Source organism: Triticum dicoccoides, chromosome 3A (assembly GCF_002162155.2).
Source record: "Triticum dicoccoides isolate Atlit2015 ecotype Zavitan chromosome 3A, WEW_v2.0, whole genome shotgun sequence".
In the NCBI taxonomy this organism is placed as follows: Eukaryota; Viridiplantae; Streptophyta; class Magnoliopsida; order Poales; family Poaceae; genus Triticum; species Triticum dicoccoides.
In genome coordinates this window covers 310,616,358-310,628,832 of record NC_041384.1, presented here as the reverse complement: position 1 = coordinate 310,628,832, position 12,475 = coordinate 310,616,358, and positions in this window count along the sequence as shown.

Genomic DNA, 12,475 nt, shown 5'->3' with positions numbered 1-12,475 from the left:
GCCGTCGCTCGCCCCGCTGTTGCCGCCTCCGCCGACCGCCGCTGCCGCTGTCGACGACCGCCGCTGCCGCTGTCGACGACCGCCGCTGCCGCCGACCGCTGCCACCGCAGCCGCCAACCGCTACCGCCGCAGCCGCTGCCCGCCGGAGTTCGGCGCTCACCGGTTTTCACCGGTTCTCGTCGGTTTTATTTTCGGTAAAAACCCTGGTTTTTTCATCGGACGTTCGCCTGTTCATTCGTTTTAACGAACATTCTTCGCCCGTTAGGTTCAGGCAGCGAACGTTTGTTCGTTAGTGTTTTCATTTTATTTTTATTTTCGGCCAGGGACTTATAAGCGATTATTTTTATCACAGATTACCCCTGATCTTCAAACCCTCGCCGTTTCTAAACCGTTTGTCCAAATCCAGTGAAACCAATGCCAAAATCTTTGTCTCGAACTCCTCTTTATGTTTAATAAACTTGAACAAGGTTTTGACAATTTAAAATTTGGTTTCAAGCAGATTTGTTTACAAAGTTCTTTTGACCGTAGTTTCAGTTCCGTAGCTCCGATTCGATTGATTCTTTTTGCAAATCGAAGCTCTTTAGTTGAAATTTTAGTTTGGATCTTATTATTTGAAGTTTTACCCTTGTATCTTTGCTTGAGTGCTTATGTATGCTATTGTTTGTTTGCGATAGAATTCCCGGAGTGCGCAACATGCTACTACGAGTCACTAGGTTTTGCAGATCATCAGCAAGGCTAGTAACACTTTGATCATACCCTTTTCTTACCTAGTTTTTATGCATTAGTTACAATCCTCAAACATTGTGTGAGTAGGATCTCTTAACATGTGGGTTTTGGGAAGCAGATGATGAGGTAGAACCTATTGGCCTTTTGTTATCAAACCCTGGGAGTTACTTCTACGTTATGCTTATACTACCATGCTATGCTCGTAGACGTGGATTGGGTTTGAGTGTAACCATGAAAGATGTGAGATTGTTGATTAATGGTGAACTTAAGGTAGCTACTTAAATACACATCTAGGTGGATTGGTTGCGGGCACCTGGAGAATCGAGTGTTGTCCTAGGATATCCGGGAGTACCCGTGTGATCATCCTATGGTTTGCCACCCAGGCTCAAAGGGATCATAAGATTATTCATGCTAGAAACATCCGTGTGCAGCCACAAGCTATTATGGGCTCTAGCATAGTGGATTAAGTTCCATGACCTCTTCTAGTGGTAGGCTAGCAGATGTAGGGGATGTAGGTTGTTATGGTCTACCCGGGTTAGAGTTAATGCTTCTGAAAGACTGTGTCTCGGTCATCCGTTTCTCAAACACCATGTAGTGCGAGAAATCCAACGGAGGAGATCGAGTCTTTGTGGGGAAAAGTGCGCAAACCTCTGCAGAGTGTACAAACTAATCATGGTTAGCTGTGTCCCTGGTTATGGACATTTTGAGTATCTGGATCCTGGATTATCATGTTGATCTCATCACTCTGTTAATTTAATTTAGTTGGGTTATTAATAATGTTTAATTGGGATTGAGTTGGAGGAACATTCTCAATGTTTAACAACTACCATGATAGTTAAATAAAATATATTCCTTTGTTGTAGGAAAAAGTTGGCTTTTCACAAAACATTATAACCGTAGAGCCTTCATCAGCCTCATATGCATGTAGTGATAGCCTTTACTTGTTCATTGCTCTACTGTGTTATCTTGCCACCATATTCCATGTGCTGAACCATTTCGGGCTGCAACATATCATGTTGCAGACTTTTCAGACGAAGAGTAAGGTGTGCTAGGTCGTTGTCATGCACTCAACTATGCCATTGGAGTTGATGGACTCACTTTAGCTTCCAAGACTTCCGTTGTTACCTTATTTAGATGGCCTTAAGCCATATTTATTGTAAAATGTTCTCTTTTGAGACTATCGGTGTAGTAAGTGTGTGATTTCTACTCTGTTATAAATACTTTGAAGTACTGTGTGTGTTAGCATTACCGATCCAGGGATGGCAATTATGCACCGAGATTCGACCGTCTGAGGTTGGATCGCTACAGCACCTCGATGCTCAGCTCGTAGAGCTGCAAGAACTCAGCAGGGTTGGGGGTGCCGTCGTAGCGCGGAGGTAGGTCGGGCTTGAACTTGACGGGTGAGACGACGCAGCGCAGCTCGGGGGTGAAGGCACGGCAGCCTACTCTGGTCACTGGAGCCCACCGTGGAGGTGGACCTAGTCTTGGTACCGACGCACCGCCGCCACGGGCGGCGCACAGTCTTGACGTGGTGGTGTAGGGAGCGCAGGAGCGTTTTCTTGCGGCCAAGGGAACTCCTTGCAACTTCCTTATTCATGCGCAGGCGCCCCGCATGGTGGGTCGCACAGCGGGGCCGCGCATCTTGGTGCGAGGGCGATGTCTTGATGTGGAGGTGGCGGAGGTGCTCCGTGAGCCACGTTGCCTGCAGCAGGAGGCGGATGAGGCAGCGAGAGGGATGGTGCAGGAGAGCCCCCGGCGGTGCTGACCAGCTCGGCGATGCGGTCCAGCCAGTCCTCATAGAGGTCGTCGACGGGGCGGTAGTGTAGGAGCTCACACGCCATGAGTAGCACAGCCTGCGCATCCGCAGGCCCGCGGCGAGCATGAGATGACGAACCGGCCGGAGTCAGCGACGTGGTGGCGATGTGTCCGTCGCGCCACATGGAGGGGTGCAGCGACGAAGCCTGCTGCTCGTTTGCTGTCGGGCCAGTGGCGGCGTTGGCAGCGGGTGATGGAGAGCGGCGAGGAGGTCCGCCGACGGGCACCGTCTGGGCGATGTGGGCGTTGAGAGCGGCACGGCGCTCAGCGCGGGCTCGCCGAGCATCGGCCATCGGACTGGTGGAGCGGTGAAGCATGGATCACCAGAGGAAAAGCTTCGGTGCACCCCTACCTGGCGCACCAAATGTTGGATTACAGGTTCTGGCAAACCCTTTTGAGGTTCGAAGTTTGGGTTGTGCACGAAGAACTCTCTCTCCCTAGTTCGCTCGCTCAACGATTCCACTGCCTAGCTCGACGAACCCAAAGAACATGAGACACAGAGGGTTTATACTGGTTTGGGCCACCTTGCGGTGTAATACCCTACTCCAGTGTGGTGGTGGATTGCCTTGAGGGCTAAGAATGAACTAGTACGGTGGATGAATAGCCTCAGGAGGAGAGGTGTTCATGAGCTCGGTGAGCTGGTGAGCTAGTCAGGGTGGAATGGATCCCCTGGCCTCTCTCCCTCTCTAGATGGGTCGATCCCCTTTCTATGGTGGTGGCTAGGTCCTATTTATAGAGGCCTCCATCCACTTCCCAAATGTTAGGCGGGAAGGGATCCCACAACGGCCAAGTTTGAAGGGGGGCAACTAGTACAAGCTATCCTGACAAAAGGTGGTCTTCGCCTGCCAAATGCTCTGGTGATGATGCTGTTGTGGGCTCCGCAATAACCTCCATCCTAGGGGTCTTGGTCTTGTTGCATCGGTATGGAAACCTTTGGCTGATGCCTCGGGGCCCCACGCCTCTGCTTGCCGCCCTAGCACCAAAGGGGAAACTGGTACACTGTGCCCGCTTGCGCCCGCCTGGCCTGGTTCGTCGTGGCTCACGTCACGTGAACCTCGCGAGGTGCTCCTTGCATAGATCTCTCCGCTCCTTAGGAGCCAGCCTAGAGTAGCTACCCCTATGGAGGTCTTGGTGCCGTCCGCCTCGCGAGGCTTGGCCCCTCGCGAGGGTCTTGAGTTGTTGCTGCTGAAGATGGGCCGTACCGGGCCGTTGGTGAAGCCACGCTCTGGGCCGCAGGCAGGCAAGTCTAGGCACCCCTGGTCCCAGAACGCTGACAGTGTGCCCACCTATGTCTTGCTTAGATCTGGAGAGCATGAGAGAGTGAAAGAGAGGAACCCTAGTAAAGCAAGCGCTAAGGCTCCTACTTATATATATATATGGAGTGATTTTGTTGTACCGGCTTCAAGCAAATGCGGTCCTACGTGTTCACGCGAGTGGGTGTGAGAAAACTAGTGCGTGCGTGCACCGCTTCTCTTCGTGAGAGTACAATATACTATGCCCAAAGAACGTTCGCCACAAGAGTAATAGTATAAGTGTGTGACGTGTGAGCTAAAATAAAAGGTGTGCAACGTCTTTTGTTTTTTAGAAGTTCTAAGGGTAGGGTGTGAAGAGCACATATGTGTGTGACGTCTACCTGCAGATAGACGATGGGTGCGAGAGGACTTGGGAGAGTCGTGACTCGTGAGGGTGCGTGTGTGCGTGAGAGAGAGGGGGCATGTATCAATGCAATGCATGTGTCCATAAATCATTACCCGACAAACGTTCGCCACAAGCCGTTTCCTGACGAACGTCGTAAGAACCATTAGATCGGCATCCGACAGTGTCAGTTTTTCCATGTCATTTAATAGAGCAGCCACTCCTCCTACACACAAATCTTCCACGTGAGTGTTAGCAAATGCCGTATGCTCCTCCCTCCATTCCAAAATGCAGTGCAGAACCTCACAAACTTTTACCGAGTTTTCGTGTACCAAAATGCACATATATAATACCCAGTATATATCATTTCATTCATCTTCGAGAGGTAACTGTAAACATGGGGGAGGGGTCTACAAAGAAAGACCGTCGTATCACCTGCAGCAATTTCAACCATCCTTTGGTGTGGAGGAATATCATAGGAACTCTATATGATATCATTTTTATAGGATTTTTTCCTTTAGAGCCAATTGGTTCATAGGAATAGATTCATATACTCCACATTTCAATGGAAATAAACATGATACCATTTTTATAGCTTTAGAGCCACTTGGTTCATATGAATGGATTCCTATACTCCCATAATTTCAAAGGAAAATAAACATTAGCGTATATTCAATAGAAAAGTTCCTATGATGTGAACCAAATGACATCTCTTTTCTAATCCCTCCTCATAGGAATTGAGATACATGTCATCCTTAGATTCAATAGAAAAGTTCCTATGGTGTGAACCAAATGACATCACTTTTCCAATCCCTACTCATAGGAATTGAGATACATGTTATCTCTTTCCCTACAACTTCCATGTATACATCTTCCATTCCTAAATAGCTAGTAGTACAACCCACTAGTAGCTTTTTTTCCTAGACATGCAACTATGGCACAAGAACACGTCATGCATGCAAGTCATAAATCACATTGGTTTTCTACTCTATGCATGCAATCACCACATCATCAATTCGTGCCTGTTACTCATAAGTTATTTCTTGCATTAAATTTTGTATTGACAATGTATGTGCTGGTCACATGCACACATATGTAGTTCAGATTCACATTTTTGTTAGAAATGTCATTATTTTAACAGCAATTCATTTTTTCTGTTTGTACACCCTCCATCTAGGCGTGTAAGTCATCTTACAAAAACCAAATAATCCCAAAACACTTTGGCATGGTACATTAACTCCCTCCTCATTTCTTGTTTCGTCTAGGAGCACTACTGGTTGTTGGATATCATCAACATTCCACTAGATTCTGCCACACGTACAATCTAGAAGACTCCATGGTTGAACTTAAGCATAATGCACAAACCTCAAAACACAAGCACTTCTCCTTTGTTCTAGAATCTTCCATATCACAATTGCCCAAACTTTTTTTCTAAATGAATTGCTATTAGTTGTTTCTTACTTTATGCTTTAGAATGAACAATCCCATGAATCTTAACCTTTTTATAAAACTAATTGATTTTGAATGAGATGAACTATAAGAACTAAATGAACATCTACATCATGCATATATGACTCAAAGCTTTACATGCTATAGTGTGTATTTATTCATAATTTGGTTTCCAAATCTCATGCCTTCAATGCATGTGTACCTTACTAGCTTTGAGTAGAGTAGCAAATTTCATGCGGCCGTGGGTATATCAAAATGCAGGGCCCATGCATCATTGCCTTTCGGTCAGACCTACGTCCACAATTTTTTGTACGTATATCTCCACTGGTCCCCGGACCCAAAATGTTGCCTTGTTCCCGTAAAACCAAGCAGCCCACACATATTAAGGCGTCGACTCGAACTCAATCCCTCTCTCGTTTACTACGACGTAGCCCCGCACGCTGTAATACTCCTACAAACCCTACCGCCACACGCATCTTCGGTTTTCTTCAAGAGGACGAGGGAGAAGCGGATTTGTAGTGGAGGCTGTCGGTGTTCTGGGAACGGGTGTCCCCAGACTTGCCTACCTGCAGCCCACGGCGTGGCTGGGCTGGCAGGTTCGTATGGCCCATCTTCATCGACAATACATTCAAGACCCTCACGAGGGGCCAAGCCTCGTGGGGCGGACGACGCCAGATGTACTCAAGAGCGGCCTCGCCAGGCAAGCTCACGCGGGGTGGGCGGGCGCCAGGCCCTCGTCACGTGAGCCATGACGATCGAGACCAGGCGGGCGCCAGCGCGCGCATCGTCCTTGTTTCCTCTTGAGTTCTAAGGGGGAAGCGCAGGCGCGGAGTACCGAGGCATCAAGTAAAGGTTTCCATATTGGTGCAACAAGACCAAGACCAGATGGACGGCAAGGCGGAGGTCACCATGGAGCCCAAGACGGCGTCATCACCAGAGCCTTTTGCAGGGGAAGACCACCTTTTGTCAGGATAGCTTGTACTAGCTGCCCCCTTTCGAATTGGCCATTGTTGGCTCCCTTCCCGCTCAATATTTGGGGAGAGGGCCAGGGCCTCTATAAATAAGACTAGCCACCACCGTAGAGGAGGATCTCATCTTGGACCGGATCCACCCCACCAAGGCCACACACAAGTTCGCCAAGCACAAGAACACCTTAACCTCAGGAGGTTGTTCTTCCACTTGTACTGTTCATCAGTAGCCCAAGAGGCAATCCACCACCACCACACTGGAGTAGGGTATTACCTCACAACGGTGGTCCGAACCAGTATAAATCTTGTGTCTTTTTGCGTTGAGAGTTCGTCGTGTTCGTCTGCGAGATCTTAGAGAGCTAGGGCGTGAATCGATAGGGAGAAAACCTTCACGCGCACCCCAGTGTTCGAACCTTAAGGGTTTGCCGGAACCCTAGATCCGACAGAGGCGCTTTCATAAAAACGATTTGTAGTGGAGGCCCCTACCCTAAGGTGCCCTAGGTAGCTGCCGCACGCATCACTGGTTTTCTCTTTTCTTTATGATCTTGCGCCCTAGAGTGAAATGATGGTTGCTTTGTCCATCCAGCTTAATGCGGGAAGAGCAAGTATAATAAGGTGACGTGAGCGGGATGTAAGGATTTAAATACTATATCTTTGCTGACTTGGAAGAGAGAGAAGAGGAGAGAAGAGAAGCGGGCTATAGACTTACAGCCGGCTGTAGCACGTCCTCCAAGAAGCTATGTGAGCGTGTATGGTGGGTCATATGATAGAAAAGTAGTACTTCCTTGTAGCCCACTACTATACGTGTTGGCTATTATATTGGCTATAAATGACATGGCAAGATGTTATATCCAGCAATGGGCTATATTATTAACCATGCTCGAAAGGTGGGGCTTTGTGATTTGTCCCCTCGTCGCTCACTTACTACTACTACGGCGCTACGACTGGGGTGTCTCCAAGTCCAACTGCTACTCCGAAGTGTAATTTGGTGCATCACACATGGAACAAGACGGTGGATGAGCCACATGTCGGCCAAAGGGGTCCTGTTAAAAGTGTCGCCATTTCGTGTGTGGACTGACCCTGTTTGAGTTGCTACGCCAACACAACAGGAGCAGCCTACCACTTGGTTTTGCTCCTTGGTGAATTCTGACTATATTGATCTAAAAGATACGTATTGTACTACCCTCTCCGTCTTGGTTTATAGGGCCTGCACGTAGTTTTAGGTCATCCATTTGACTAACTAAGGCCCTCTTTGATTCATAGGATTCTCAAAATGCGGGAATAGGAAAAACAAAGGATTGGAGTGGCATGCCCACTTGAATCACATAGGATTAGTACGGATTGTTTGATGCCATAGGAAAAACAAAGGAAGTGGGAAAACAGGTTGGAGTGGATGCTAGATTTCCAATGAAATGTAGTACACATGATTCCGTATGAGAAATTCCTATAGGATTCAACCCTATGAATCAAACGACCAATGCTGGAAAAATTCCTAAGGTGATGAGGACATCAATACCATTGTTACACCCAGAGCCCCTACTGTTGTACATACTGGACCGATTACTAGAGCTCACGCACGCTAATTAAATTACCAGGTACTTTCGTTTCTTGGTAACGATTCTAATGTTCATGAGAATATGATGCTGCCTAAATTGGATACATTTGTTTTTCTTACAAATGAAGGGCCTATCTTGGACAAGAAAGATGAACCTTGGAGCAAGTTCAAGCATGGAGATGATGTCATGCGCAAGGGGAACAAGAACGGAGTTACAAGTGATGATTACAGGACTTTGAAGCCACCATAATGGGTGCATGAAGCCTTGGACGAAATATCAAGGTGCCATTCCAGGCTATCCTAGGTGCTACGTCACCTTATTTTTGGGCCAGGCCCATGTAATTTTGAAGTACTTGATTATAGGCTATTTTTAGAGTCTGTATGTGTGGGGAAATAAGAGTTAGGGTTGGTTTCGGACCCCTCCTCCAAGGGCCAAGAAATTCCCCCTCTCTCCTCCATATATACAGCCCTTAGGGCATCGTTTAGACCTTGGGTTTTGTTTAGATTAATGTTCGCCATAGCTGCAACTTCGCATGCTTCGTTTGTGTTCAACGACCAGACAAAGGCGTCACAGAACCCCACCTTTGATCAATAAAGCTTTCCTCTTATATTCGCAATATCCAGATGGCAATCTTAGTTTCTTGCTTGTTCTTCGTTTGCCTATAGGAAATAGACCTTCGTGGTCAGGTTGATCGTGCTCCAGCGTGGTCAATAACCTCTCGGAGTTGGTTTAGCGATTGCTAAGGCGCGACGTCCTCACACGTTCATAGTTGGATCGTCAAAGTCGACTTCCTCCAAAACGATAGCCACCATCTCATCGAAAGAAGGGACACCTTTGCCTCTATCATAAGTATTCTAACCCTCCAAAAATCCTATGAAATTCCTTTGAATGAAAGGAGCCCTAAATATGATTTACTATGTCACAAAAAGTATATCATTGGATTCTTAAGAGGGTGTAGTTTCTAGACATATACTATTCATCACATATATAGCCCATTAAATTCACAACCTAGAACGACGTGCATGCCTTGTAAATCGATATAGAGGAAGTAGTAAAAATGAGTTAATTTTACCGAGCGATGGGCGGGGGAGCATGGCCTGTCATGCGGTCCCACGTGTCATGATGTACCAAGGCGATGCGGGTATCCCTCTTGAGGCAGAACAATGGCAGAAGCAATACTACATGGTTTTTCTTGAAGGAGATGATGGCGAATCGAAGTGTGAAATAATGGTGCTTCATCCGTCTGGGAAGGTCCGGCATTGTGATTTGACGTCTCAATGCTCATTACTACTACTAGGGAGGTACGACAGGGGTGCGTCCCCCTGCTGTTCTGCACTGTTATTTGGTGCATGACACATCGACCCAGTTGCTATATGTCCCACATGTCGGCGAGAGGAAGTACAAAATTCATGAAAGCCAGCGTCGAGGGAGGAGTACAAGACACGGCTTGGTTTTTGCTGCTTCGCGCGATCCATCGATACAAACCCAAACTAAAAATGGCGAGGGCGGGTCTTTTCCCACGCGGTAGGCAGGGGAGTTGGGCTTATTCTGTTCGAGACAAGGAGACAGGAAGGGAAACAAGCAAATAAAGGTTAATCAATTTAGTTTTGGGAAAATCTAATTTTACAAAGTACATACCCACTATGGAGGTAGTACTAGTACTTACTACTCCCTCCTTTCCGGTTTATAGGGCTCATCTAAAAAATTCATTTTTCTGTTTTATAAGTCTCAATTCTACTAGTTGTAGTAGTACCATCACATGTTGGATTTTGAGGTGCGTTAAATCACCCTATGCAAGCAGTGTCAAGAGAAAACTCACCAATGCATGTAGAAGTTCATGGAAATTTAGTGGTCATGCATGCATTCGTTCTAATTAATGCCACAGTAAACATAACTTCTTGAGAAAAACAAGCATACTAATTACTTGTGCAAACTACAAAATTAATTCCACCACTCACCATCTACCTTGGTTGGAGAGATTTTGAAATTGAGCCATAAACTGGAACGAGGGAGTAGTAACATAGCCTAGGGTAGCTTGCTGCACCACGGACTCCAAGGAAATTGTTGTAGTAGTACTACTCCCATATACCACTGTACTACTTCTACTACTACTAAAAGACATATATTCCAAACAATATGATAATCTCTCAACCAAGGTAGGGACGACGAGTAAACGGGTGTAAGGCATAGTAAGCAAGCTTCACCTCGTCCTGCGAGCCACCATGCCTGTGGGCGGGGGAGACGACGTACTAAGCAAGCTTATCCTCGTTCTATGAGTTGATGGGGCACATCAAAAGTAATATGTACAGATCATCTCAAGTGTATAGAGCCTTGCCTCTAAGGTAATGCCCACATGGTTTGCCTCTTTTTTAACATAACGCGTCAAGTCGCAATTTGTTTGTTCACCCGTGGTAGAAGATCCTCCATCAAGTGGACAACCAGTACACGTGTCAAATTACCACGTGGGCTGCCTTTTCGTATAGAAATGAGCTCCATCGTGTACCCGCGCGGGTGTGGTTGGGAAAGAGATGGGAGTACGTGCTCCATGCTTGCACCTCTTCCCTTCGTGCACGTCCCCCACCTACGTGGGTGTGTGTGAGACAGATACAAACCTAGACATAATGCGTCGTCCATCCCCATGCCTCCGCCCAGTCCGACCACCAGTCACCACCACACCCACTCCTCCTCACCTTATCTCTCATCTTTCTCGAGATATCATTTTTTCGATGAAATTCTCAAGATACCATTTTCCTGATAAAATTCTCGAGATATCATTAGTTTTTACACATGGGATTACTCCTGCATGGGTCAATCACAATAGATGTTTTGCAAAAAAATACATCTTGATGTTCCGTGCAATGCACGGGCATCTTGCTAGTCCATGAAAACAACACATGGCAAAATTTCATGGCGAACGAGGGATTTGAATCTACTGGGAGGGGTTGTTTGGATCTTGCCCGGGGTAGCGAAAATATTGGCGACCCTTTTGTCCACCGGTGCCTTTGCCACCGATGAACGAGGAATGGCTCGGGTGCTCATGCATCCTCCTGCACGCACGTTGGAGATGAGGTCGCACGAGTTGTGCTTTTTTTGTGCCACCATGCCGCCCGAGCCGGCCGCAAACCAACCGGCGACCCGCATATTACGCCATCCAACCATAGTCGCACACATTCTGACAACAATTGAACCAATCGGTCAAAATTCATGCAAACAAATTTCATATAAAAATGATGGAATTCATATAAAATACCGAATTTGCATACAAACTTGACGGATTTCATTACATTCAAATCAACTAAGTGGTGCTAGGTCTGGACAGCATAGGTATATAATACATGGCCTAAATGGTCGCCCGCTGATCCATTTGTGATCCTCATGTCCGGCGGGACAATCACCGGACTGCCGGGAGCCCCGGAGGTAGATTCTTCAGCGCAAAGGACGGCTCACTTCCCCACTACCCAACTGATATGGTTGGCTGATGGCCAAGATGATGGTGGAAGGGGGCTTCTCCGCTTCCATGGAGTCCATGCGGGGTTGACGAAGGTCCTCGCAACAAAAGGAATTTGGTTAAATTGCATCTGCTTACTTTACACATTATACCTTTGATAATGACATGCCTTCTTGTTTTTGATACATACTACATATGTCTATTAACCATGTTCGTACATCAAACTAATGCTCTTTTGTATCCCTCATCAATCACTTACGTTGAGACAGTCACCCAGTGGGTTACTGTGAGACATGCTACTCGTTTAAAGAGTGAAGTGTCATCCTCGCCACATGATTCTCAAGAAACAGCAAGGCTAAATGAAGATAGTCAATGTAGATCTCTAGTTGATGACCGCAATTCCCCCACACCACCATCGCAGGTGCTTGCTCTTACTTGGCAGTGTGATATGTGGTTGCATGTTTCATATGGTGTCTACCTTGTAATGCTTCTAATTAGAGTAAATTGCATCTGCTTAGTTAACACATTATACCTGTGTATATGACACGCCTTCCTGTTTATGGTACATATTACGTCTTTCTATTAACCATGTTCTTACATCAAACTACTTTTCTTGTGTATCCCTCATCAATCACTTTTGACGAGACACCTTCAAGTTGACAGTGTAATATTGGTTGCATCTTGCATATCATTTCAAACATGTATTGCCTCTAATTTGTTGAAGTGCCACTTATAATGAGACACATCTAACTTGGTAGAGTGATTTTGGTTGGATCTTTCATATGGTGTCTAGATTGCATTGCTTCCAATTTGTTGAAATGCCTCCTGCTTAGCGTTTTTCTTTAATATTCCATCCTCCTACAATGTGCTTGCCATAC